The 26,675-nt window shown below is 44.5% G+C and overlaps 1 protein-coding gene across 4 annotated transcripts in view; it reads right to left on the bottom strand.

The window, feature by feature from the left end:
• raraa (retinoic acid receptor, alpha a) overlaps window positions 1-26,675 on the bottom strand; it is a 377,347-nt gene that overhangs the window by 256,924 nt on the left and 93,748 nt on the right. For all 4 annotated transcript variants that reach the window (XM_042343419.1, XM_042343417.1, XM_042343418.1 and 1 more), the window contains one exon: window positions 6,544-6,641. The gene's annotated coding sequence lies outside the window, so the exon portion shown is untranslated. The remainder of the gene's footprint in view (window positions 1-6,543; window positions 6,642-26,675) is intronic.

The following is a 26,675-nucleotide window of genomic DNA, read 5'->3' as shown; positions in this document are numbered from 1 at the left end:
TGGATCAGCCAAGGAGCAGCACCATTCGTAACCATGGTAATGGTGGGTGATGGTGGCTGGAGCTCGGGGTGAGGGGAGAGGGTGGGGGGAGAGGGAGATGTGGAGGGAATTAGAAATAATCCATTTATTTTATTTTCCTAAAGTAACAATTCCATTAGATCTAACTGTCCCCAGTTGTTAAATGAAAATCAATATTCCATCTGCTAGCATAACCTGAGGAACTCTGACAGAGAAGCTTACTTATTTCAACAATAACAATTTACATTTATAGCGTCTTTTGTGACGGGGGATGTCTCAAAGCTCTTCCCACAACTAACTGGGAACCAATCTAAACAAAGCTTGTCTTTTCTTCATTATCTATATCTTCATTTAATATTATCTTGCTTCTTCTCATTCTAAACTGAAATTACCATCAATTATTGTAAAGGTAATTAAAGTAAACCATCAAAATGGATTACCCCTTAAAGATGTCAAGGGAACTTCACTTAATTAACAAATGGCATGGGGAAGGTTGTGTTTAATGGAGGTCATGGGTACTCAGATCATAAACAGCAATCGGTCTCTTTAAATGAAGTGGATTCCAACCCATTTCAAGGCCTTGCATTAAACATAACCAATCTTGGAGTTACTCTTTCCCTGAACAATACAAAGGCCTTGTTTAATCAGTAGCGGAATGAATGTCATTGTATTTCCATGTGAACATTGTGCTTTAACTATTTGAGGACTGCAAAGGTATATCTTCTTTTTTTGTGACCATTTCCTCTCCTCCTTGCCCCTCTAACTCACTGACATTGTTAATCCCTCCCTGTCCTCTGATACTGTTCCCATCCATTTAAAAAACGCTGTCATCACTCCTATCCTTTAAAAAAACCCTCTCTGGACCCTTCTCTACTCCCAAACTACCATCCCATCTCCAACCTCCAATCCTCTCCAAGGTCCTGGAACAAGTTGTTGCTTCCCAGCTTCGCTCCTTTCTCTCCCACCACTCCCTTCACGAACCCTTCCAATCGGATTTCCATGTCGCCCACAGCACAAAAACAGCCCTGGTCAAAGTGACAAATGATATTCTGTCCATCTGCAACCAGGGCTCCCTCTGCCTCCTCGTCCTCCTTGACCTTTCTGCTGCTTTCGACACCATCGACCACTCTATCCTCATCCACTGCCTCTCCTCTCACCTCAACCTCCACGGCGCTGTCCTTGATTGGTTCAGATCGTACCTCTAACACCGCCTGCACTTCATCTCCTCAAACGGCTTCTCTTCTAGCCCCCGCACCATCTCGTGCGGCGTTCCTCAGTCCTTGGCCTACTCCTCTTCAATATCTATATGCTCCCTCTTGGTGACATCATCCGCAGACATGGGATCAACTTCCACATGTATGCGGATGATACCCAACTCTACCTCTCTGCCTCCACCCTTGACTCCCAAGACCCACTGCTGTCCTGACAGAATGTCTGTCAGACATCAAGTCCTGGATGAGAGCTAACTTTCTTCAGTTGAACGTCAACAAGACTGAGGCTCTACTGATTGGCTCCCATCAACGCCTCCACACCTCAGGCACTGACAGCATCACCATTCATGGGGCTCACTCCCCCTCACTGAGCCAGTCCAGAACCTTGCGGTCTTGTTTGACTCTCAACTATCATTTCTACCCCACATCTGCGCCATGAACCACTCTACCTTCCCCACTTCTGTAACATCGCCCGGGTCCGACACTGTCTCACACCGCAGGCCACCGAAACCCTCATATACGCCTTCAGTACATCGAGGCTCGACTATGCAAACTCACTGCTTGTCGGCCTCCCCAACTCCTCCCTCCACAGGCTGCAGATCATCCAGAACTAACTCCGTTGCCCGTGTCCTTTCCCGCACTAGGCTCCGCGACCCTATTACCCACATCCTCGCCCGACTCCACTGGCTTCTCATCACACAGAGGATACAGTTCAAGATCCTGGTCCTCACCTTCAAAGCCCTCCACGCAACCATACCTGAGCTGGCAACAACAACAACAAATTTACATTTGTAAAGTGCCTTTCACATCAAGAGGACGTCCCAAGGTGCTGGACAGACCGAGTTACGGACCCAAACTGAAGGTTGGGGTGGGGGAGGAGGGAGGGCAGGGAGGAAGCAGGGAGATCGAAAGCACGGTCGAAGTGGAGGGTCTTGATGTGGATCTTGAAGGTGGTGAGGGAGGGGGCAAGATGGAAGGACTGCAGGATGGAGTTCCAGAGGGTGGGTACAGAGTAGAGGAAGGCCCTCCCGCCAATAGTGGGGTGAGCAAAGTGGGGGACGTGAAGCAGAACGGTCTTGCTCCCCCGTTACCTCTCCGACCTCCTAACCCCCTACCATCCTGCTCGCTCCCTCCGCTCAGTGGGATCAGGCCTGCTTCACGTACCCCGTCTTGCTCGCCCCACTATCTGCAGGCAGGCCTTCCACCATTCTACCCCCACCCTCTGGAACCCCCTCCCTCGCCACCTCAAGACCCTCCTCTTCGACCGTGCTTTCGATCTCTCTGCTTCCCCCTGCCCTCCCCTCTCCCCAACCCCAACCCTCAGTTCAGGTCCATAACTCGGTCTGTCCAGTGCCTTGGGACCTCCCGATGTGAAAGACGCTTTACAAATGTAAATTTGTTGTGTTTGTTGCCAGATCAGGTATAGCTGCACAAGCCCAGGCCACAGACTGATAACTTACACCTGGCACGATTCTTCATGTGTGAGCCATCGCCACATTAATGTATATGTACAGACATGGAAGACATTGTAGCTAAAACCGATCTTGTCCATACACGTGCCTTCTACAGACTGAGAGCGATTAGGAGTAGCAACTCTGACTGTTTATTCCCTCCACAGCCCTCAGGTGCTGAGACTAATTGTAGCCCTTCAAGTACTGCCCCAGGTTAGATCAGCTAACTCAACACAGACAGAATTCAAACCCATCGCTGTCTTGCCTACAATGGTTAAAGTGCCCATGTGGCTGGATATCAGATAAAAACAGTATGAGGATCATCTGTAATACCCTCCACAGATGCCAAGCTTCCAAATATAGATGTTTTGCAGTTCATTACTGCCATCAGGCCATGCTTTGTGTATTTACAGGTGAAGGCATATTAATGTTTCTTGTTGTGTATGAAACATATTGAAAGAAATATACATTTCAAACTGGGAGTGGATGAGCAGCTGCAAGAAAAGGGAAATTGAGGACTAGAATTTGGTTTGAATATGATATTGATACCAACAACATGGTAATGGAACTTGCCATCACGGAAGGAGTTGTCCTGACGTGAGAGTGAGGACTTAATCAAAAACAATAAAAGCAAAAGTCATAGAGTTATAATAATAATAATCATAGCTGTGATCTATGGCATTGGCAGAACATAAGTTGGATACATTCTCAAAAGGCTGAATACATGACAGCTTTTGTTTTAAATGTAAGAATACCTTTGTTTTAATAAGATCGCAAAGTATGGTTGTTGAATGTTCATCACCCTCACACATTACCAATGCCCTTAACATTACATCAGTGACCTGAATCACCTTTCAGTAATTAGGTCACCTCACTTTTGCCCAGTCCCTTGAGTGATCGTATTAGTGAGGTTCTACTGTATGTAAGTGCTTTGAAACGTGACATATAGTAAGTGTAGTTTGGCTTGGAACAACCAGACAACTTTGGTTCTAAGATTCCCAAAGCATTCTGCTCTGTTGTAGACTAATCTGTACAGAATTGCTATCAACATCTCCATTACTGCAGCGAGCGACTACTACTACTACTACTACTAATAATAATAATCCTTGCATTTGATATAGCGCTTTTCACGTCGGGAGGACGTCCCAAAGCGCTTCACAGAACACACTGTAAAGTGAATTGACTGTATATTTGTGGGCGAACGCGGCAGCCAATTGCGCACAGCAATGTCCCACAAACAGTTGTAGATTGAAAATGACCAATTTATTATTGTTTTTTGTTTTGGAGGGATTATTATTAGGGGTGTGGAGTAAGGAAACTTGCCCAAGGTTTCGCCCTGCCTGTAATTGAACTCATGTATCCAACTTATGCTCTAACCACTGAGCTACAGGACTCCCTAAATGACTAGAATGGTAGAAGGCAAACTAGATGGATCTTAGTCTGTTTTTATCCAGCAATTCTTATGCTCCTAATGTCTTGGAGTGCTTAACATTGGCAGAGCTCAACGCCGAGCTTGGGGAGAGGGAGGAAGTGACCAAAGGCACGGTCAAAGACGATGGTCACCAGGTGTGAAGAAAGAGACAAATCTCAAGAGATTGAGGAAGAGAGTTTCATAGTTTTGCAGCATACTGCCTGAAAGCACAGCCACCGATGGTGGAGCGGATGGTACAAGGCACATGCAAGACGCCAGAGCCATCTGAGTGAAGGCAACAGATACGGTTGTGTGGTCAGAGTTGTAGGGAGGTGCCAGGGCATGAAGTGATTTGTACACGAGTGTACAAATGACACAGTCAAGTTGCATCTTTACAGATATTATCTTATTACAGATCTTGAAAGCTGTATCCCATCAGACACTGAATTTGAAGTTGGCATTGAACATTGCTACTTTTAAAGTATCACATACCGGCTAAATTTTCAGTCAAATACTGTAATTCCGAATCAAATGGAGGAAAACTGGGGATGGACAAAATACACCGCAATCAGAGGAAATGCTACATCAATCCTCTGAGCAATTATCTGGGCTTGCAGTGAGATTTAACCACAAGAAAGAAAACTGCGCAAGTCTTAGGGGCAATTAGATAATTTGTTTTTCAAGAGTCTGAACACGGAATTTACATCATGGAAATGCATCTATCATCGTTTTCTCATCTGTCACAATACCACATGAAGACTTACTTCATTTTTCTACCTGCTTGAAACATTTTATATGACTTACTCATAAGGGTGTGTTTCTCTTTGCTGTCCCAGAGACTTGCCTATTTTGGAAATAACACTTCAGATTGTGACAGCAACAGATACAGCAAGAGGATGTGTAAAAGTACATTCATTTTGAGTGTGCACTTAATACCATTTGTCCACAATGCTCTTTTAGAATAATGATTCACCGCTAGCTGAATACGAATATCATCTTAACAAGTTGCTACCTCATTGATGCCAATTTATCAATGTAATCCCTATATCGTACAGCCTGTCAGCCTGACAATAAGAAGATATTAGTAAGATAGCCTTTATTACTGAGGGCACATGTATTTTTCTTAGTTTGCTGAAATTTTCAAACCATGTGAAACTCAATTCCACAACTGTTTTTTTCTCCAGATGTAACTGTGATATGAAAGGACTGTTCCAATGCTCCAAACATATTCTGTATAAAGTAAACAACTGCAAAAGAATCACAGTTTACACTGAGAATTATATTTCACGACTAAAATTCTGAATTTTTGTATCCTTTTCAAATAACTCTATTCTTGGAATATGCTCCAATTTTATTTATTTTGCTGCAGAAATATGACTATAACACTCCAAAATTTCCACAGCTTATTCACTCAATTATTTTCAAATTTTCTCTTTTCCTCCCCAGAAAGCACTGACTCATGTGAGGGTGAAGTTCCCTCGGGATCAGAGCTTCCAGTAAGTCACCCAATCGCCCATAGGAGCCACCGCAACCAACACAGATCAGCTCCTCACGGCAAATAGGGATCAGAAACAGAACCATTTTACTTCTCCCTACCTCAGGGTACAGAGCCCTATTCTAGCATCCAACTGCTTTTCCAGCTGAAATGAGGTAACTCAGCACAGACTGTCTTTGAGATAGGAAAATGCAAAATAGCCAGGTTTCTGAGTGCTGATCACTCTCCAGTGACACCGGTTGGAAAGTGCTTGAGTATGAATGTTGGGAAAGAACAGCATCAAGTATGGCTTTACTGCCTCCCTGGTAAACAGCCACTAACTCCAACACAAGGGTCGCGAGGAATAATGTGCTTGGGTAAAGTGTTTGAGGGCACTGTGGAACTGCGGCCAATAAAAGAAAAAAAAGAGCCTAAGGCAGTGGTGGGACAACCAAATACATTTTTCTTGATTGAATATTTCTTGATTCATGGCCAGACCATAAACATTGCGGAGTCCTGTTGCTCAGTGGTTAGAGCACTCGCCTTGCAAGCGAGACACCTACACCTGGGTTCAATTCCAGGCAGGGCGAAACCTTGGGCAAGTTTCCTTACTCCACACACCTAATAATAATCCCTCCAAAACAAAACAATAATAAATTGGTCATTTTCAATCCACGACTGTTTGTGGGAAACTGCTGTGCACGTTTCACCCACAAATATAGTCAATTCACTTTACAGCATATTCTGTGAAGCGCTTTGAAACGTCGAGAAGATGTGAAAAGCGCTATATCAAATGCAAGTATTATTATTGTTACTCAGTAGTTACTGGAAACTAAAAATTGATTTAACACAGGCTAACCTACACTAGTGCGAATGTTCAGCGGGCCATGGGTTAGCTAGTACTGGTCTAAGGAGACAAGGGGAGGGGATAAAAACTGAAAGAGAAAAAATGATGAGAAAATATGCTCTACTGATTACCTTTTTACTGCTTTGATGTTGCAGGAGGTATTCGCAAAGTGAAATCCTTCCTCTGTTTGTCACTGTGTAGCCATCTTCTCTCAGCCAATCAAAGAAACCTGAAAATATAGACAAATATGTAAATCAATATTTAGTTTAGTTTACAACTATTGCTGACAATTCCAGGCTGTAAAGGTAATATTTTACAGTCTCACTCCACAGCTACACTAAGACATAATCAGATATCCAAAATGTCACCTGGCATCAGCCTTAAGACCACTGTCTTAAAATGTAAGACTGTACAGAATTTTTGAAAATCCAGTTTCAAAATTTGGCAGCTGAATTTTAGCATTTTGGGGGCTCATTTTAGTGTCTTGTTTTATCTTGTACATCCACGAAAACGGCAGCAACAATGACATTGTTTGCTAAACTTTGAAGAAAACTTTGAAGAAACACAGTGTGTTCAGCAGGTTGAAATTGCAATAGTATTGAACTCATCAGAACAGAACAGTATAGAAGGTAGAAAAACAAGAAAGCTATAAGCTGAAAATCATCTTTGATAATTTTTGCCTTTTTTTCAAAATGTTCTCACACAATAACCAAAGGAATGCTGGCCTCCTCAATAAATCACCTACTGGCTCAGCTCAGCAAGCCTCCCACATCCCTTCTACAACAAGGAAACAAGGATGTGAGAGAGCACCAACAAAAGGCAGAGAGGAACCATCTGACCTCTTCATGTTCATAAAACGTGTTCATTGGGTAATTGACAGATGTTCCAGCTGCAATCTCTTCCGTTTCACACATCCGGTGCAAGCTCTGAGCTTTGCCTTGTATACTTTATTTCTACAGTTTCAAATGATTTAAAATGGTTCATATAATTCAATGGGCAGAACCTGGAAAATTCTGTCTTTGTTAATATATTCCAGTTATACTGCAAGTTGTGTACCAGCTCCAAAATCTGACATCAATGTTTGGTGTACAAAGTCACTTCCATAGTTTCTTTCCAAACAAAACAAACATTAAACGGTGCAGTCAAGCACTGGCTGCAACACAACTGGGACGAAAGTATAGGTTGGGCACCACAGAATGTAGCACACAATGTTGACTATGATTTCACTGTGTTGCAGTATTCCAGGGTATGTCATTCACCGCCATTATATTCACAAGTATCTTGTTTCCACATTAACATAAGTCCATATACTGTGCAGCCTATTTTTATAGAACATTATGCAGCAACGGAAAATGTTTACTGCACATTCAGTTGATTAAACATTTAAACAGAAATAGAACTTAGGGAATCGATGGAAGAAGAATCCAATCATCATCAGTTAAGAAGCAAGGAATACATTATGATAAATAACCATATTAAATCTGAATTAAATTAGAAGATGATAAGCCTTTGTTACCTGTGTTTAACCCTTTGCTATTTGTCATTAACTTTCTGTACAAGACAGAATATTTAAATATTTCACATAAAATATGGGCAATAGGGCAAATAGCTACAGCCAGGGTTACACATCAGTTAGGCTTACACAGAACACAGGAAACTGAAAGCACTAACTTGGCCTCAGCACCTGAACTCCAGAGTAACAAAGCTCTTGATCATTGAATAAGGACAGCTGCTGGAAAGTGCACTTCGATGCTGAGTGAGGACTGCCTCATATGTCATTTCTCCTCCCCATCCTGACATTACCATCACCATTAAATAACCATTCAATCCCAATAAACCCATCTGCTCCCCTCGCTCATTGGGCACTGGCCTGCTTCACACTTCAGTCCTACCTGCCCCATCATTGGCGATCGAGTTTTCAGTCTAGCTGCCCTCACTCTCGCCATAGAAATGTCAATGTGTATGTATTTTATATGTGTCAGCCTTGACCGTGATGAAGGTTATTCTACCTGGGGAAGCATCAAACCAGGGCCTTATCTTGTCCTCACCCAATTAGGAGCTCAATATTCAGAGCCCAGCTCCACGTTGCTGTTGAGAATGTTGTTGCTGCTGCTGCTGGTGGTGGTGGTGGTGGGAAGAGAAAGGCCATTCTCCTTCACATTAGATACAAATACTGAACGTTTGCTAGCCTGACCTCCTTGGTGCCAATTTGAAAGGCTGACAGTACAAAACCACACAAGCCCATCTCGAAACATTTTTTTTCAAAGCATGGGACACACCTCAGGGTAGGAAACAGATTGCAAAGAAACAGAATAAGTGGTTTAGATACTGCTGTAGCATACTACTCTGTCAAATCCTTGAAGCTGAAGTTGTGCAGTGGGTACAAAACAGGCGTTTTTTGGCAGGAGATCATTCATTGTTTCCACCAAATCGTAAAAATGCTATTTTCTGCATTTTTCACATGTCAATGTAACTGCTAACAGTAGGTTAAGCTATTTTAAAGTTTTTACTGAACCATAGAAGTTTATATATATATGAAAGTCATGTTACATTTTATAGAGTATGTGGTTATTACATAAACAAATGTAAAAAGGAAAACCTGGCTTGTTTTAGTTAAATCTTCCATTAATCAGGGGTGGAGTTGTGTTTTTTTCAGTTTGTACTAATGCACGAAGTCTGGGTTTAATTCCATGCAGAAAAATGTGCATTTGCTGTATTATACTAAACAATAAAATATCCAGTTGATGATCCAACAGCAAGAGGATAGTTCTGACCAAGACTGACATTCACCGAATGAGCTGAAGTCCATCTTACAGATGTTACTGCCCTTCTCAAAGCCTCTGGTGTCCAGTGACAGCATGTCTCGTACTTTGGTGAAGAAACATGAGACTCTTTCCTGATATCTATGGAAAATTCTATCACAACAAAAAACACATCTGGCTGTGATTAGTGCTGCCCAGTAAATCTGGCACATCAAAAAAATCATTTATCAAAGACAAGCACTTAATTTCCGGAGAGCAGCTCTCTTTCTCAGGGTCTACATGAGGACATTTCATATCAAGTAACGCACTCAAGTGCCTCCATTTCATTCGCACAGCAACACGAGAATTTATGAAGCTAGCTGCTCCACCTCCACTTGGGAAGCACCTTGATAAAGGAACATCTCACCACAGTACATTAAAGCACAAACATCTGATAAACACTGAGATGACAAATTAGACTTTGCTGTCTTTATTGCATCTTTTGTTGAAAGCATTTGTTGCTTTTTTCTAGATGAAAGGTTTTAAATATCAAACAGAAATTTGAGATTGATTTTTTGCGCAGTATATTTAAGAGTAAGCAAAGTATATTGAAGCAGAATACGATTGGGATAATAAATTGAGGCGATGCCATGGCCAACTGGCCAGACAATACTCAATGTACTGGTTTACACAAAGAGCCACTTGGGAGAGTTTCTGCAATGCCTCTGGCAGCTGTACCACAATCTGAATTCATACCTTGAGAAAAGGGGGAAAAGTGGGAACAACAACAACAACAAAATTCCATTTATAAAGCGCCTTTCACGTCGGGAGGACGTCCCAAAGCGCTGAACAGTCAGATGTCGGGGCCCAAGCATGGGGGAGGGGTGGTGTAGGGGTGAGGGAAGGCAGAGAGGTGGGACCAAAGGCCCAGTCAAAAAGAAGGGTCTTGAGACCGGCCTTGAAGGAGGCAAGGGAGGAAGCGAGGCGAAGGGACTGTGGGATGGAGTTCCAGAGCGTGGGCGGAGAGAGGCCCTACCAGCTACCGATGGTAAGGCGAGTTGGGCGGGAGACATGGAGCAGGCTGGAGCCCGCTGAACAGAGGGAGCGGGCAGGTTGGTAGGGAGTCAGCAGGTCAGAGAGGTAGGAGGGGGCAAGGCCATGGATGGCCTTAAAGGTGAGGACGAGGATCTTGAACTCGATCCTCTGGGGGATGGGGAGCCAGTGGAGTCGGGTGAGGGTGGGAGTGATGGGGTCACGGAGCCTGGTGCGTGAGAGTACACGAGCTGCAAAGTAAAAGTAAAAGAGTAGCAAACGGGTGTGGGTAGAAAACTACTGCTCTGTATTCTTTTCATAATTCAGTATTTTACCTTTCCCCTGGTTTAGGACTCAGCAGACTTTGTTCCCAGCTACTTGGGATAAGTGATGATTTAAAAGTCAATTACCAGAAGAACAAGGGAAGAGGTTAAGAGAATTTATTTTTCACAGAGGGTGCTTACGACTTGGAATGCACTGAATCTGAAATTATGGTTGAGGCAGAATCCATATTAGTTCCTAAGAGGGTATCACATCTATCAGATCTTAAAAGCAGAAATATAAAATGGTGAGGAAGGAAGGGGTTAATGAATAAACGGAGAGCTTTCAGTGAGTCACCAAAGGCATGATGGCCTGAATGATTTCCTTCCATGCTATAAATTTCTAAAGTCCTGTTCTTTATTCTGATTCATGAGCAAGTTATGCCAGCTGTTTCACGAGAGACCAAAATAACATTAAAAAAAGGGAACTAGATATGTGTGACATCGGTGACCACTGGAATACAGAAAGGAACCACTCTCCTCGTGGCTCAGTGAGTAAATGTCCCATATCGTGTGATATAAATAATGATTTCATCAATATTCTACACTGCGCAGGCGTAATTCAATGCAGCCGGTAAGTGCAAACATGGTGACGGGTCGAGACTTTGTTTCCTGTGATTCAATGCGTCCCTGACCGGTCGCTGCGTTAGAATCACATTGAATCGCGGGAAATAAAGTTCTTCTGCACATGCTTCGACAGATCAAGACTATGTTTCCTGCGATTCAATACAACCGGTACGTGCGGGAGTAATGGAGTGTAGGGGAGCGGAGTTACGAGTTAGGAGGTGATTAATACAAGTAAATCTAGGTGGTTTTGATAGGAAACTGAATGGGACTCGGGAGAATCTACGACTTAGGCAATTATACGATTTATAAAGATAAGAATTAAGCGAGTTTTACGGTACTATTCAAATTTGCACATGGAAAAGTGACAGACGACTGGATTTACGCTGGACTCACATACCAGTATTTCAGCATCGCTGTGTTCAGGAAGGAGTGATAACAGGAGAAATCAGAGGCAAAACAAATTGAAAAGATATCTCTATATATAAACAAAATTGACATGATATAAATTACTCAAGTATGCGTGCGTGCGTACATACATACATAAATACATATATATTTACTGCATAATGGCAGGGTAACCATCTGTTACATGATGACATACAGCAGATTCCAGCTAAATTAATTGGAGACTGCAGAAGCGGTCAAGTATTATAATGGATAGTAGTGTAGAACAAGCCAATTCTCAATCAGTGCTAACAACCTCATGCTCCATTGACGTAGGAGGCACCCCAAATACAACTGAAAGCCAAATCATTAGCACTAGTTGAGTGTTCAACAACTACTTGCATTTATGTAGTGCCCTCATGCAGGGTAGCGTCCCAGAGCAGGGTTCTACACTGTTGAAGATTAAAACCAGAAGTAAGTTTAGAAATTGTTATTCAGACCATACTCAACAACAACAACAACAAGATTCCATTTATAAAGCGCCTTTCACGTCAGGAGGACGTCCCAAGGCGCTGCACAGTTGGGTCATGACCCGAGCAGGGGGGAAATGGTCAGGGTGAGGGAAGGGAGGGAGCGAGGAGGGGGAAGAGAGTCGAGAGGGGAGCTGAAGGCACGGTCAAAGAGAAAGGTTTTGAGACCGGCCTTGAAGGAGGAAAGGGAGGAAGCAAGGCGAAGGCACTGGGGGATGGAGTTCCAGAGCCTGGGGGCTGAGAGGCTGAAGGCCCGACCACCGATGGTAGGGCGGTTGGGGCGGGGGACGTGGAGCAGACCAGAGCCAGAGGAACGGAGGGTACGGGCAGGTAGGTAGGGGGATAGTAGGTTGGAGAGGTAGGAGGGAGCAAGGCCGTGAATGGCCTTGTAGGTGAGGATGAGGATCTTGAAATCAATCCTCTGGGGGATGGGGAGCCAGTGGAGGCGAGCGAGGGTGGGAGTGATGTGGTCCCGAAGCCTGGTGCGGGACAGTACACGAGCTGCAGAGTTCTGAATGACCTGCAGCTTGTGGAGGGAGGTGGCGGGAAGGCCGGCGAGGAGAGAGTTCCCATAGTCCAGCCTTGAGGTGACAAAGGCGTGGACCAGGGTTTCAGCAGCGTGAGGGGTGAGGTAATGCCGTAGTCTGGCGATGTTCCGGAGGTGATGGAAGGCGGTGCCAGTTGTGGTGCGGATGTGAGGGAGAAAGGACAGCTCAGGGTCGAACAAAACGCCGAGGTTCCTGACTGGCTTTGAGAGGTGGAGAGTGCAGCCTTGGATGCTGATGGTGTCAGCGCCTGAGGTGCGGAGGCGCTGACGTGAGCCAATCAGGAGGGCCTCGGTTTTTCGCACGTTGAGCTGAAGAAAGTTGTCTCTCGTCCAGGACTCGATGTCGGACAGGCAGCTGTCAGGACATCGGTGGTCGTGGAGTTGAGAGTAGAGGAGGAAAGGTAGAGTTGGGTGTCATCCGCATACATGTGGAAGTTAACTCCATGTCTGCGGATGATGTCACCGAGGGGGAGCATATAGAGGGTGAAGAGGAGGGGACCGAGGACAGAGCCCTGAGGGACACCACATGAGACAGTACGGGGGGTGGAGGAGAAGCCATTCGTTGAGACAAAGTGAAGACGGTGAGAAAGGTACGACCTAAACCATTCAAGGACAGTGCCTTGAAGGTTGAGGTGGGAGGACAAGCGGTGGAGTAGGATAGCGTGGTCGACCGTATCGAATGCTGCCGATAGGTCGAGGAGGACGAGGAGACAGAGGGAGCCCTGGTCACAGATGGTCAGGATATCATTGGTGACCTTGACCAGGGCAGTTTCTGTGCTATGGGCAGCACGGAAACCTGACTGAAGGGGTTCAAAAAGAGAATGGGTGGAAAGGAAAGAGCGCAGTTGGGAGGCGACAACTCTTTCCAAGACCTTGGAGAGAAAGGGGAGGTTGGAGATGGGCCGGTAGCTTGATAGCTGCGACGCATCAAGGGAGGGTTTTTTCAGGGTGGGCGTGATGATGGCAGTTTTTAATGGAATGGGGACAGAGCCAGAGGAGAGGGACAGGTTGATGATGTCAGTGATATGTGGGGCAAGAAAGTGGAGCTGGGAGATAAGGAGTGGAGTGGGGATGGGGTCAAGGGAGCAGGTGGTTGGTTTTAGGGATAGGATGAGTTCAGTGACAGAGGGTGGGGAAACGGGTACGAAGGTGTGTAGGGGAGGATGGGTAGGAGTCGGAGTGTGGGAGGGAAGGGGTGGGTGGTGGGTGGAAGTTGGAGGGGAAGTGACCGCGGAGCGGATTCCCTTGATCTTGGATTCAAGGAAATCCAGCATCTCCTCGCAGTGAAGGTTGGAGGAGATGACCTGCGCGGGGTGGCGGGGGGGACGGAGGAGTCGGGTTGTGGTGGAAAACAGTAGCCTGGGGTTGTTCTTCGCCTCCAGGATTATCCTGGAGTAGAAGGACGACTTGGCCGAGGCTAGAGTGGAGCGGTAAATTTTGAGGAGGTCCAGCCAGATTTGTCGGTGGACCGTTAGGCCAGATTTGACACAGGTGCGTTCAGCAGCCCGCACCTGGCTTTTCAGTGAGCGGAGGTGGGTGGTGTACCAGGGGGAGGAGCGGGAGTAGGAGACAGTGCGGGAAGTGATGGGGGCAAGAGTATCGAGTGTGGAGGAGAGGGTATTGTGGAGGAGGGAGAGAGGAGAAGAGGGGTCGGTGAGGGTTGAAGGCCAGAGGGAGAGGAGTTCAGAGGACTCCAAGGCATCGGTTAGGGATTGTGGGGGTAACTTCTTCCAAGGGCGGTAGAAGATGGTGGTGGGTCTGGTGGAGGTGGGGAGGGGGGTGGAGGTGGTGAAGGAGATGAAGTAGTGGTCAGAGATGGCCTTGTCGGTAATAGTGACATCCGAGACACTGAGGCCCCGGGTGATCACCAAATCGAGTGGGTGGCCGTGACTGTGAGTGGGGGAGTTTATGTGTAAGGAGAGGTTGAGTGAGGAGAGCAGGGAAGAGAAGTCTGTGGAGATGGAGCAGGAGGGGGTGAAGTGTAGGTTAAAGTCGCCCAGGATGATGAGGCGATCGGAGCAGAGGCAAAGAGATGTGAGGAGTGTTGAAATGTCAGAGATGAAGGTGGGAGAGGTTTTAGGGGGCCGGTAGAGGAGGAGGATTTTAAGGGAGAGGAATGAGGGGTGGGAGAGGGTGAGGTGCTCAAAGGAGGGGAAAGAGCCAGTGGAGTAGGGGGATAGGGCAAGTGGTGTCCTTGAGATAAGGGCAACACCACCGCCACGGCGGTTGGGGCGGGGGATGTGGTGGGAGGTGTAGCCGGGTGGCGTGGCCTCCGTGAGGGGGAAGGTGTCGCCTGGGGTGAGCCAGGTTTCTGTCAAGGCCATGATATCAACGTTCTCATCAAGGATGAGATCGTTGATGACCAGGGCCTTGTTGCAGAGGGAGCGGACATTTTGCAGTCCGATGTGGAGGGAGCGGTTGACAGAAGGGTGTGTGGGAGGGGAGGGGGGTCCAGGTTGTGAGGCAGGGGTGGGGGAATGGGGATGAGGGAGGAGAGGTTGACTCCCCGGGTCTGTGTCCGGGGTGGCTGGCGAGTGTGGTGGGGAATGGGGCAGTCGGTGTGGCTGCTGCTGGACAGCCAACGCCGAGTGCCACGGTGAGCCCGGCGGAGGATTCCCAGGCTGGAGCAGAGGGAGGTTGTGGGAGGGTCAAGTGGGGATAGAAGACGAGAGGGACGGAGAGAGAGGAGGAGAGAGCGGGAGAGATGCAGAGGGGGGAGGGTTTGGGGGGAGAGAGGAGGGGGGCGGGAGGGAGGGGGTGAGGGGGCTCGGGTCAAAGCGGCAGCCATAGTGCGCACGCGGGGACCGGGAGCGAGCGGTCAGGTGGATGGCATTATCCCGCATTACTCATCAAATAGTTGGTACAATGAAACTTTGCATTCATATTAAAACAATTGAAAATCCACCAAAAAACAGTAAATGGGTCCCCAATGCCAACAAACTTGATATAAGCGGTAAATTAGAGTGATATGTTCAAGTTCTAAACTAAACTCAAGAGTAATATAGAGCATGTGATGTACCTTAGGATCTTTTCGGATTTTTGTTTTGTTCAGCCGGGTGACTGACACATGCGGAAACCCATCACCATGCTTAAGAGCATCCAAACCAAAGTTCCATGCATCCCACCTACATATGGAAGCTCCAGAGATATTTGTTGGGATGGAATGTACACTCTCTCCCTGGAGGAATGCATCCTGCTTACCTAATTCCGGAAAGTATTTGGCTCAGGTTGGCAAGAGCCGAGGCTTGTTGGGAAGTTACACAGCATAGACGAGCCTAGACCACTGAGATCACTGGCTCGATTCCGACACTCCATCATGTCACCGTGGAGCTAGTTCAGCTCTAAGGAGACCCCACGTACCCCCTCCAAGATGGTCATTTGGCATCCGACAAGCACAGGTTTGAGCCCTCACTTGGTGGATGGCAGGTAGCACAAACTGCCCTCCGACACCAGCAATGTCTTCCCCACAGAATCGCCTGTACAAAAAAGTTTGGCTCAATGTGTTCTAAGGTTCGAACCAAAGCCTTGCATCGTTGTGTTACAAATAATAATCCTTGCATTTGATATAGCACTTTTCACGTCTTCTAGACGTCCCAAAGCGCTTCACAGAATATACTGTAAAGTGAATTGACTGTATATTTGTGGGCGAACGCGGCAGCCAATTGCGCACAGCAATGTCCCACAAACAGTCATGGATTGAAAATGAACAATTTATTATTGTTTTTTTTGGAGGGATTATTATTAGGCTCTGTGTGGAGTAAGGAAACTTGCCCAAGGTTTCACCCTCTGCCTGGAATTGAACTCAGGTCTCTCACTTGCAAAGCGAGTGCTCTAACCACTGAGCTATAGGACTCCACAAAGGGAAGTCCCTGGGCAAAAAGCCATTTACATTATGGGAACTCTGTCAGTGTATATATAGGTGAGTTAGGATAATAGTTAAACATTACTGACCAAAAATACAAGAGGCCCTTAGCAGAGTTGGGGGTACAAGTATCCTGCTCCATAGTGATTTCAACCCTAAAGAGTGGCTGAAGGCATACAATATGGGGGTGTCCATGAGGTAGCTTATTTCCCACAGTCAGAAATTGTTCCAAAATTTTAAAAAAATTCAAAATGCTATTGGAAATACAGCATGCCCTCATGTCCTACATTAAATGGGCTAGAAAGAGAACTGTCAACTTATATCAGATGTGTGGGTAGTGAACAAGCATTTTATTTTCAGTGCTCCATAACAGAACCTTGTTTAAATCGTCAATGCACACAATACAAGTGGTGCAATGAGACCGCACAAACATATGCCTCATTTAAAATCATTTAAAACATTTTCATGCTCGTTCCTCCGGGTCTGGTTTTCTCTTCCTCCTCGTCCCCCGAGTCCTCTGGTCCACCCTCGGCGGCCATGCCTTCAGCCACTATGCCCCGAGGCTCTGAAACTGCCGTCCTCACTCCCTTCGTCTCGCTCCCTCCCTTCCCATTTTTAGGTCTCTGCTGAAGACCTTTCTTTTCAACCGCACCTTTGGTCACCTTCCCCCCGCGCTCTGAGACGCCGTCCGGGTGGAGGGCGCTATACAAATCAAAATTGTTGTTGTTGTAACCCTTTCTAGTTTTCTGAATGTAATCAAAAGTTGTTTTTTCTATCTGGAAAGTTTAAATGAAGAATGCAATAAAGTTTCAGCACCATCAATAATAATAAACCTTGCATTTGATACAACACCTTATCACTTCATTGATATGTCCCAAAGCCCTTTACAGGATATACTGTGTATTTTGTGTGCAAAACATTTATTTGGGGGATTGTTGGTCAGAACAGCAGGAGAAACTCCTTTCTGCTTTGGAATAGTGCCATGGGATCTTTCACATCCACCTGAACAGGCAGGCAGGACCTCGGTTTAACTTGTCATCCGAAGGACGGCACCTTTGACATCTCCTGCACAGTAATGGAGAGTCAGCTTAGACTAGGTGATTCAATGTCGTGGGGCTTGAACCCACAACCTTCTGACTCAAGAGCTGGCCTGACACATCAATACCTGCGCTTGTATTCTTGCATCGATGGAGTTGCTTAACAGAGCAAACATTTGAACAGGCACCATTTAAAGCTGTTTTCAATCTTAAGTGGATCAATGAATTTTGTTGTTATTGCAATTACAGTGCTCTCACGGTCTTCCATGTATTCTTTCCAATGCTGCTTCTATTCTAAACATTAGTAACAGGTTCTATAATAATAATAATAGCATTTGATCTCGTTAAAGGGGCATTAAAATTACATAGCACAAGCCAGGGTTCTGTACACTGTGGAAAAATGGTTGAAGCACTCATGCAGGCAAGCATTTGCACATGCACGTGAATATGTATGTGTGTATGTGGGGAGGGGGAGGGAGGGAGAGAAAAGAGGGAGAGAGAGAGAGAGAGAAAGCCCGCATGGATCAAACTGTACCAGACAGCTCAATAATTTAAAATGGAAATTGTATTTTGCTTCTACTGAGTGTATGGGAACCAGGGAATTCTCCTCTGGACTGGCAGGCAGTCAGGATACAGATGTGTGCGTTGTGAACAGAAAAGCCAGAGGCTGCACCTTCTAGCATCATACCTGAAGCATTAATCTCTGTCAGATTAGTTTCAGTTTTATTACATTTTACACAAAGTGTGCAATCCCCTCGTGACAACAGGAAGATATGTCCCTAAAGTCCCCAGTGTGCTCAGTTGATTGTCACATATCGGAAAAGAGTAATTTGGCTGCTGCATTTGCCTACAAATAAACAGTCACTACACTTTACTGTAAAATCCAGTGAAGCGCTTTGAGACATTTAGGCAACATGATAAGGTGCTATATCAAATGCAAGAATTGTTATTATTATTATTAGCAGGAACTGATTCTCTCCTCCCCAGGTGTTGAGGAGTGCTGAGGGCATTATATCAAAACAAATGGCATTTCACCCTTGCAAGGAAAGTAAAACACAATGGGATGGGACAATATAATGTTGAGAGGATGTAACACTACAATGTAAAAGGTTGTAACGAAACATCGAGAATCAAAGTCGATGATCTGAGAGTAAGATATTACACAACACAACCTCTGACCACTTTCATTTTCTAAGCCTTACTGTTTTATGGTAAATTATGGATCCAATTACATAATTAGAGGAAACTGATAAAGATCAAAGATGATCCTTCAGATTTTCAACAAACAAATCACATCTGCTGTAAAGAGAACACTTACACATTTGATTAGTTGTGATTTTTTGCTACAAAAGTAACATTGCTTACTAATGGCAACTCAACATAAAATAAAACAAATTTATCTTGCAACAAAATTCAGTATCTTCTATAAACCATTTAAAAGTAGAATAATGGTCTTTCAAAGAGTGAGTTTACTTAAGAGAGCCACAAGGCACATTACAAAAAGATGTTATGTTATTACGATTATCCTAATAAATTACTTTACTTTACCATTCCTGTAGAGGAATTCTAATAGAATTCTAATAGACCTTTTCTACAGGAGAGGGACATCCATTTCAACATTCAAACAGATTATTAAAAAAAAGGCAAAATACTGCAGATGCTGGTAATCTGAAATAAAAACAGAAGTCGCTGGGAACACACAGCAGCATCTATGGAGAGAGGAAAATGAGTTAACGTTTCAGGTCGATGACCTTTCGTCAGAGGCTGCGTGTTCCCAGTGACTTCTGTTTTTATTTCAAACTGATGATGCTTTTCTTGTTTACTTCAGTGGCAGAGTGTTCATCTCAATATCCATCATAATTCAAAGAAAATTGTTTTTTGCACGTTTTCAAGCCATTTATTTAAAGTTACAAAAGTCTCTTTATCCAGCAACACCTAGTAATTGTTTCCTTTAAATTGCAGTATCTCACCAAAAGGACAAAAATAAGCCTTTCAGCAGCTTCAGGTCCTTTTAATTGACCAGCTCAGAGCAGTGAAGAGAAAAATATGCCACTGTGACCAAAGGCTGTGTAAATCTTACACACCACATTGAGCAGACAATGGGGGCAGCTCTGATTAACAGGCCATTACTCTTCATTTAAAAGCTGGGAATGAAATCTACCCATATAGCTCTCATAAAAAGGGGACCTTCAGATCCCGATCTCTGGCAATGGCTAACTAAAGATAATCGTACAAAACAAAAATACTGTGCCCTATAACCAGTCCACCCCAGCAACCTGTTCCACTAATTTTGAAACAACATTCGCCCCGCAAAAAAAAGCCATATATCAAATGGATTCCTTGGACAATGTGCGCTGTAAGGCAAAGAGAGCACATATAATAGGATCAAACAAAGCACAGTTTACAGCCAGCATCAAATAAATCATTGGTGACAGGCTTTCTCATTAGGAGAATTAAGAAAAACAGTAATTTTGTTGGACTTCATCCATCATCATAACGTAATTCTAACCGAGAGATAAGGGGCAAGTGCTTCTCTCAGGGCATTTTCAACAGCAACTCCCAGAGATTCAGTCAAACACCATATCTACGTGGAAGAGACAGAAGGGAAAAAAACATTCTGAATAGCTTTCTGCGGCTGCTGGGATGGGATCTGGGAATGCAGATTCCTGTCACCACTGCTCACTATGTAAGCTCAATAACCAATGCCAAGAGATTTGTCACTCAGTGACAGACTGAAACTGGCAATGCTAGGTTTGCTGTCACTTTACCAGATTTACAATCAACAAATTGTAAAAATAAAATGTACTTTTTCTGTATAGAAACACACAATAATTACTTAAGTATAAAATAATTCGACAAGAAAAACCTACTTTTTTTACAATTGTTGCTGTTGTAATCTCACATTTTGTATCTGTGTACAGAACTTTACTGGAATTCTTATTTCTGTTTAAGCAACAGCTCACAGCTACAGTTTGTGAGGATTGGCAAATCTGAGGTATGCAGAATGATATCATGCATACTTTTTTTTCGGAGAACTGCAGAAAATAATGTGTACTTTTTAACTAAAATTTGAAGTGATTCGCATCACACTCTATTGACTGTGAAGCTGCACATGTACACGTAGTAACTGATACAACAACCATCAATAAACATGTTGCCTATATACAATACAATACAAATTACACTTGTATAGCACTTTCACATCGGGAGGACACACCAATGCGTTGAAGCATATTTGTGACAAAAAGCACAACTAATATCAGTAAGCATGGACACATCTGCAGCTCACCCACGTATATTTTCCAGATAACCATGAGCTGGTGCAAATAGTTGTTGTGTTTGTCTTCAAAAACAGTCACTACAAGTGACAGTAATTACAAGTGATGCTTTTGACACACTGAATATGATAAAATGCTTTAAAAGTGTAACTTAAAAATAATGATAATAATGTTTGCATTTGATACAGCGCCTTATCATGTCGTTACAACGTCTCAAAGCGCTTCACAGGCTATTCTGTAAAGTGTAGTGACTGTGTGTTTTGTGGGCAAAATGCTACAGCCAATTGCACACAGCAGTGTCCCACAAACAGTCATGGATTGAATGACCAAATTATTATTATATATTTTACTGCATAACTTTTTTTCTCACACTTTTGTCCGCCTGACCCTGGTGTCTAGAAGGACTGAGAGTATCTGGTGTGACTCTGACGTCCAGGAAATAGGAGGGGATATCAGCTGGCAAGTATGTCTTTCCCACATTGTTTGTTGACGAGGAGAAGTTTATAGATTGGTTAGTACAGAGATGTTTCTATATAATAATAATCCTTGCATTTGATACAGCGCGTTATCATGTCTTCGAGACGTCTCAAAGTGCTCCACAGGATATACTTTAAAGTGAATTGACTATATTTGTGGGCGAAATGCGGCAGCCAATTGCACACACAGTCGTGGATTCAAGTGATCAATTTATTACTTATTTTATTTATTTTTTGAAGGAATTATTACCCCCGGAAAAGCGATCTGCCAATCGACTAACAACTGGGTTTCTACTTACTGCTATGTAGTCAGAGGTGTGTGGAGTAAGAAAACTTGCCCAATTTTTCGCCCTGCCTGGAAATTGAAACCAGGTCTCTCACTAGCGAGGCGAGTGCTCTAACGACTGAGCTCCAGGACTCCACAAGTTGAGATCATGTTATCAGCGGATGATCTATGGGAATGGGGAGGGAGTGGGAGGGTGGGAGGGGAGGAAGTCGAAGGAGTGGGGTGTCAAAGGAATGGGGATTTTTTTACTGGCTCTGCCACTACATGATCCAATGTTTGTTTTTGATGGAAATTAATTAAGAAAAGCTTCCACTTTGACACATTGATGAACTAATTATTTATTTATTTATTTAATGAATTAACATCTCCAAGTGGAAGAAGTGAAGGCTTTGGTTTTTCAAAATCAGAAACTTTGCGTCACGTTTATGGGCTGGCAAATTCTGGGCAGATCACTCCAGATTTGGACGGTCCCATTTTAAATGGTGCCAATTATGACAAAAACATATAATTTGTGTGTTAGGGAGAGAGAGAGACACAGTGCAGAGATTATATGTAGAATATACATTTTTTCAAAGCGCTGTATCAAATGCAAGGATTATTATTATATAAAATGCTTCCAAGTCCAAAAAACATTGTTCACAAATCTTGCCATGTTTGACGTTGCTGTCAGAAGCTCTGATCTTATCCATTAAATAATACTAACTCTTTGTGACTGTAATTAAATATTGATTTCTTTCTTGTCAATTAAAGATGGATCTGGTACCAGGTTTTTCTGTTTGTTCTGTCACCCTGCAGTATGCCCAATATGCTATGTTATGGAGTCTCTCCTCTGCAGGCCGCAGCTCACATTCAGGTTTCAACAATGTTCTATCATCGTCTCCGCCAATCACCACATTTTCAGTGTTTTTTTCTATGTGAAGCATTGGAAACCATGTAAGGAAGGAGGCAGTAGGAAAGTTAGTTGGCAGCAGATAAGCTGCTTTGAGTTCTTTACAATTTATCAGCATTGCTGACCTGCAGTCACAGGTTTCAGGCCCTGTAAGTACCAGAAACTTACCCATGTTTTTCAGATGAGTTCCTTCCTTCTCAGCTGAACAGTTTACCCACTTGAAAAACAGTTTGAGCAGCAAAAAAACACCAGATTATGCTTAAAAGCTTTTATACAGAAACTCTTCTCTTACATCAGGAACTATCTAAACAGTAAAGACTGTAGTAAAGACACAGTGGCAAATTTGAGCTAATAACACCATTCTTTCCCCCCTTTGGAATTTATTTTGAGTGTAATTCAATGATCAAACCCTCTTAAAATGACTGCCGTTGGTCAAAACTCCCAGTTACCCCTCCCTTTCCTCTTTGCACAATTATTCTCGGTGTACAGTGGAAGCTGCTCTCGCCGTTAACCTTGGATACCGGGTAAATTGTACAAAACCCCTGGCCCTGATTCATTTGTATTCTTACCCATTTTATACGCGTTAATTCAGCCTTTCAGCCACAAGTGGCTCTGGGATGGAGATGGGAGGAGTGAAATCGCGATTGATTGACAGCAGACTCCAGCCATTCAAAGGGCTGTGGGCTTCCAATCAGTGAGAGGGAGGAGCAACAGGAAAGAAACAAGGGAGGGAATAGGAGAGTCAAATCACGACTGATTGACAGCTGAGCCCATCCATTCACAAGCAGCTCCACGGCTGTCAATCACCTCAGAGCCACCGCTGATTGGTCCCTTTCCCATCCAATGGGAATAGAAATGGGAGCGGGAGGAGGCGCTTCTCTCCTCTGTTGAGCGGGAAAAGGTAACCTCAGAGACGCTGCTCAACTCAGACAAAATGGGTGGTTCTGACGGGTGCGGCTTCCACAGCTTCACTGTATTTTATTGATAATTTAACCTAAAGTATTAACATCCAACAACAAACCTAACACTTCTCATTCAGATACGATGTTTATGAGCTACTCAATGATTTCCCTATATACTGTACAGTAATTAGAGAGAAGGTAAAGTTGATATAAGATACAAAAATATTCACATAACAGAAACCAATTTTTGAATTTGATTTCTGATCCATTTTGCTTATGTTTTTTTTCAAACTTCATCCCATTTCAATTCTCTGCCCCATCTTCAGTTCAATGGTATGGTACATGACCTTATGTGGGCTGCTCATTTGAATCTTTCACACTGCCTGTGCAGAGGTGCATGAACTGAGGTGACTTGACCTGTAATCTTACCACAGATTGGTAAAAGTTGTCCTTTACTGCAACATCTTTACAGGTCCCCTGTGAATTGGGAAGTGGAATCACTCTTATTCATGGGAGAAAAGCACAACAGCAATAAAATTAAATTTGTAAAGTGCCTTTCACATCGGGAGGACGTCCCACGGCTCTGAACAGTTGGGGATCAGGACCTGAGCGTGGGGGAGCAGGGTTGGGGTGAGGGAGGGCAGAGGGGATAGGAGGGCGGCTGAAGGCACGGTCAAAAAGGAGGGTCTTGAGTCATGCCTTGAAGGAGGCAAGAGAGGAAGCGAGTCAAAGGGATTGTGGCGATGGTGTGGTGGGTCGGGTGGGGGACATGAAGCAGACTGGAAATTGCTGAGCGGAGGGAGTGGACAGATTGATAGGGGATCAGCAGGTCAGAGGTAGGAGGGGGCAAGGCCATGGAGGGCCTTGAAGGTGAAGATGAGAATTTTGAATTCTATTCTCTGAGGGTGAGGGTGGAGCTGATGGGGTCACGGAGCCGGCGGGAGAAGACACGAGCTGCAGAGTTCTAGATGAACTCTAGAAGAAACTCTAAAAACAGTTCCAGTCCTGCCTCACAGAGGACACGATTCCATCAGCTGATTGTAATGTAGTATTGACGTCACCTGCAAATCATTACAGGAAACCACAGGCTGAACTACCACTACGAAAAACAACTTGCATTTACATGGTGCCCATTGCGTAAAAGAACATCTCAGAGACCTTGGCAAAATGTTGTCAAGCTGAGCAGGGAAATTTGAGATTTGAAGGTGTTGGCCAAAAGTTCAAGAGATATGTTTGTAGGAGATTTTGAAGGGGAGAGAGGTAACAAGGCAAAGGGGCTTTGGAAGAGAGTTCCAGATGACAGTGACATAGTGGCTGAAGGTTCAGCCACTGATGGGGAAGGGAATGGGAGAGTGGCCTTTGTAACAAGGCCATTTCCTTGATGAATGGCAGATTGCAGACCAAACGTAGGTTCACCATCTCTGTTTAAAACACTGCGTATGCTTCAAGTTGCGGAACAGTAGAAATTCTTCCATACACGCAAGAAATATTGGTTAATAGTAAACTTTGCATTTGATATAGCACCTCATCGAATCGTTGAGACATGTTTAAGCTCTTACCAGGATATACTCTAAGGTGGTTTGACCGTGTATTTTGTGGGGGATGAATGTCAAAAGTGCAATAACAAGGATGGGTGGGGACACTAGGTTTACCACAGTTTTACGATAAACATCGTTGTGGTTTTAGTAGTTGCTATGCACCTAGAATATATTTTTATAGTGCTTTGTTATTGGAAGTAGTTCTTCATTATTTTCCTGCATTGCAGATTGAAGGTAAATTTGAGAATTGTGCACTAATGTAATGAAGCAATCTTTCAATTGCCATAACCTATATTTTTCTACTTTTTATCACATTTGTCCTGAAAAGTTTAATCTCTGTAACAATATTCAAATCCATTTAGCATTCAGATTATTTGCAACATGCAACTTCAATTTCAATTAACTTTATCACATCAAATATTGATTTTTTTTCAGTGCAATCAATAGAAATAAGCAGCAGGAACATGAGGCATCCGACTGCAGGTTCTGTTACAAATGCCATATTTAGAAACATAAAGCTAGGTTTGAAGCTGGCTTCACATTTCTGTAGTTAGATCCAATTCTTTGCAGGTGCTGGGGTTGTTTTTCTCTTACTCAGGGTGGACAAGGGTGGAGATGTATAGCGCATCCCTGAGCCCATCCCTTCTGAAAGAAGGTGAAGGCAAGGCAGCCCATTGTCACCACCGTTATTTGATATATTCATAAGTGATGATGTTATCGAGGGGGACAGACTTACAGCGAGTCTGTAACTGTTCCAGGCCTCTTTGGCAGGATTGCCGTGATTTTGGGGACGACGTTATGCTACTGGCAGACTAACCTGGGGGGATCTCTTGCACTGTGCTCACCACCAATAGGATTTGATGGTGCCCCCAAGTGCAGAATCATGGTTCTGCACGGCTCAAGAGAGGAAATCAAGGGCATTGATTGTTGATACTTATTGGTACATGGGGGCTTTGGTGGACACCAATTTTTTTATCTGAGACTGTCCAGAAGGACTGCACAGAAAAGGAGCAATGGGCACTCTTGTTGTGCTCGTCTTTCTTCAAGGACAGCGAGATCCCAATGCAGGTCAGGTTTGTGATGTATCAGACCTGTGTGCAAACAATCCTCTTTAATGGTTCTGAGCTCCTGGGGAGGCAACGAAGAGGCTTCCTCCGGCTCATTAGCAAAGTCCAGGATCAAGCAGTGAGGTGAGTTTGTGGCAAACATGGGAAGCAGCTGCAGGGAGGGAGGGCTCCGGCCTACACTGACCTGTGGCTAAGCCCCCGGGAGACAGAGTTTCACAGCGGGCACATGTATTTGCCAAGGCCCCTCACATGAGGACCTGGATTGAGCAGCTGGTGCTCAGTCAGCCTGGTTCATGGCATTGGACTTGGACCTGGAGAACATCAAGGTGGCTGGCAGGTCACAAACTGTCCTGTAAAGGTCCTCCCATCACATTGATGGCAGATGCCCATCAGATAGCCGATGAGGAAACTCTGAGGCTTGGGGTGGCAACTGCCGGACCTGGAGTCCGAGTTTGTGACACACGTTCGTATGTCCAAGCGCCTGGAATCCAACTTGATTGGCTGCAGAAAGGCCAGGAGCTGCTGCTCAAACTCCACTCCTCCAACTGGTGGAACTGTCACCCGATAGGAAGAGATGCTACTCCGCGTGAAGGACGCTATATAAATGCAAGTTGTTGTTGTTGAATGTGTGGCGGAGCTGTGAACAGGAACAGGTGGCAATGCTCTCACGCATTTCATGCTGAGCTGTGTTTCCTACCAGGAAGCTCACAGGGAGTTCCTGGTACCTACCGTTCACCTAGTGATCACAACCGAGCTTGTAGGATGTCAAATGACCATCTAGTGACTATCCTCTCGGGGAGAGGTAAT

This window comes from Callorhinchus milii, unplaced genomic scaffold, assembly GCF_018977255.1.
Source record: "Callorhinchus milii isolate IMCB2004 unplaced genomic scaffold, IMCB_Cmil_1.0 Scaffold23, whole genome shotgun sequence".
Taxonomy (NCBI): Eukaryota; Metazoa; Chordata; class Chondrichthyes; order Chimaeriformes; family Callorhinchidae; genus Callorhinchus; species Callorhinchus milii.
Note: the sequence above shows the minus strand (reverse complement) of the source record. Positions and strands in the feature narration are given on the sequence as shown.